Source organism: Loxodonta africana, chromosome 5 (assembly GCF_030014295.1).
Source record: "Loxodonta africana isolate mLoxAfr1 chromosome 5, mLoxAfr1.hap2, whole genome shotgun sequence".
Taxonomy (NCBI): Eukaryota; Metazoa; Chordata; class Mammalia; order Proboscidea; family Elephantidae; genus Loxodonta; species Loxodonta africana.
The window spans coordinates 19,312,817-19,314,930 of record NC_087346.1 but is presented as its reverse complement, the minus strand read 5'-3'; positions in this window follow the sequence as shown (position 1 = coordinate 19,314,930).

Here is a 2,114-nt window from a genome sequence, read left to right as displayed (position 1 = left end):
AGCATTTGTTTTCTTTCTTTCTTTTTTTTTTTTTGGTAGGGGGATTATACTAAATTGTCATTTTTAAGCACATGTCAGCTCACCAATTCACTTGAGGGCTATTTCATCAAGTGAACAGTTTTCTAACTTTTTTTTGGCTTTTAGATGCTTAGTTTTAATAGAGATATTTTTATTTTGTATATAAGGATTTTAATGGATATATAATTTGTCTTTGTGTCTACTGGTCAACCAATGAGAGAGAGGTCTTTATATTTATAAGGAAGATATGATTTTGTAAGCTACAAAATGTCTATGGAAAATACCTTTATAAGCAAGAATATTACATATTTATAAATAAGTAGATGACATGCTAATGAAGATCATCAAAATACTTATTAGTTTTATCTGTAAATGTTATTCATCAGCAAAAATATATTCCAAAATAATATTAAATAGAATATATTCAAGTTTATTCTTGAAAATATTATTAAATGTATTCTTGAATAAATTCTGTTTTTATGTTGCATATAAAGAACTCCTATAAATATACAAACCAAAACCAAAAAACCAAACTCACTGCCATCAAGTTGATTCCAACTCATAGCGACCCTATAGGACAGAGTAGAAATGCCCCATATGGTTTCCAAGGAGTAGATGGTGGATTTGAACTGCCGACCTTTTGGTTAGCAGCCATAGCTCTTAACTACTATGCCACCAGGGTTTCCATAAATCCATAAATTCTTGAAAAATATGTTTATAAAGACTATATATAAGAATTCTTTACATTTAGAGGTATACTTTTTATTTTATATTTAAACAAACAAACAAAAAAACCTGCTGCCATTGAGTGATTTCTGACTGATAGCAACCCTATAGGACAGAGTAGAACTGCCCTATAGAGTTTGCAAGAAGCAGTTGGTGGATTTGAACTGCTGACCTTCGGTTTAAAAGTGGAGCTCTTCCAACAGATACATGAGAAAATGCTCTCGATCATTAGTCATTAGAGAAATGCAAATTAAAACTACGATGAGATTCCATCTGACACCAACTAGACTGGCATTAATTCAAAAATCACAAAATAATAAATGTTGGAGAGGCTGCGGAGAGACTGGAACTCTCATACACTGCTGGTGGGATTGTAAAATGGTACAACCACTGTGGAAATCCATCTGGCGTTATCTTAAACAGTTAGAAATAGAACTACCATACAAACCAGAAATCCCACTCCTCGGAATATACCCTAAAAATACAAGACCCTTCACACAAACAGATATATGCACACCCATGTTTATTGCAGCTCTGTTTACAATAGCAAAAAGCTGGAAGCAACCAAGATGTCCATCAACGGACGAATGGGTAAATAAATTGTGGTATATTCACACAATGGAATACTACGCATCGATAAAGAACAGTGACGAATCTCTGAAACATTTCATAACATGGAGGAATCTGGAAGGCATTATGCTGAGCGAAATGAGTCAGTTGCAAAAGGACAAATATTGTATAAGACCACTATTATAAGATCTTGAGGAATAGAAAAAACGGAAAAGAACACATACTTTTGTGGTTACAAAGGGGGGAGGGAGGGAGGGAGGGAGGGAGAGGGCTTTTTATTGATCAATCTGTAGATGGGAACTGCTTTGGGTGAAGGGAAAGACAACACTCAAAACAAGGAAGGTCAGCCTAATTGGACAGGATTAAAAGTAAAGAGGTTTCCGAGATAAAATGAAAGCTTCAAAGGATAGCGAAGCAGGGGCTGGGGTCTGGGGAACTTGGTTTGAGAGGACTTCTAAATCAATGGGCAAAACAATTCTATTATGAAAACACTCTGCATCCCACTTTGAATTGGGGCACCTGGGGTCCTAAATGCCAACAAGCAGCCATCTAAAATACATTAATTGGTCTCAACCCACCGGGAGCAAAGGCAAAGGAAGAACACCAAGGTCACACGACAACTAAGAACCCAAGAGACAGAAAGGGCCACTTGAACCAGAGACCTACAATATCCTGAGACCAGAAGAACAAGTTGGTGCCCGGCCACAATCGATGTCTGCCCTGTCAGGGAGCACAAGAGACAACTCCTGAGGGAGCAGGAGACCAATGGGATACAGACCCCAAATTCTCATTAAAAGACC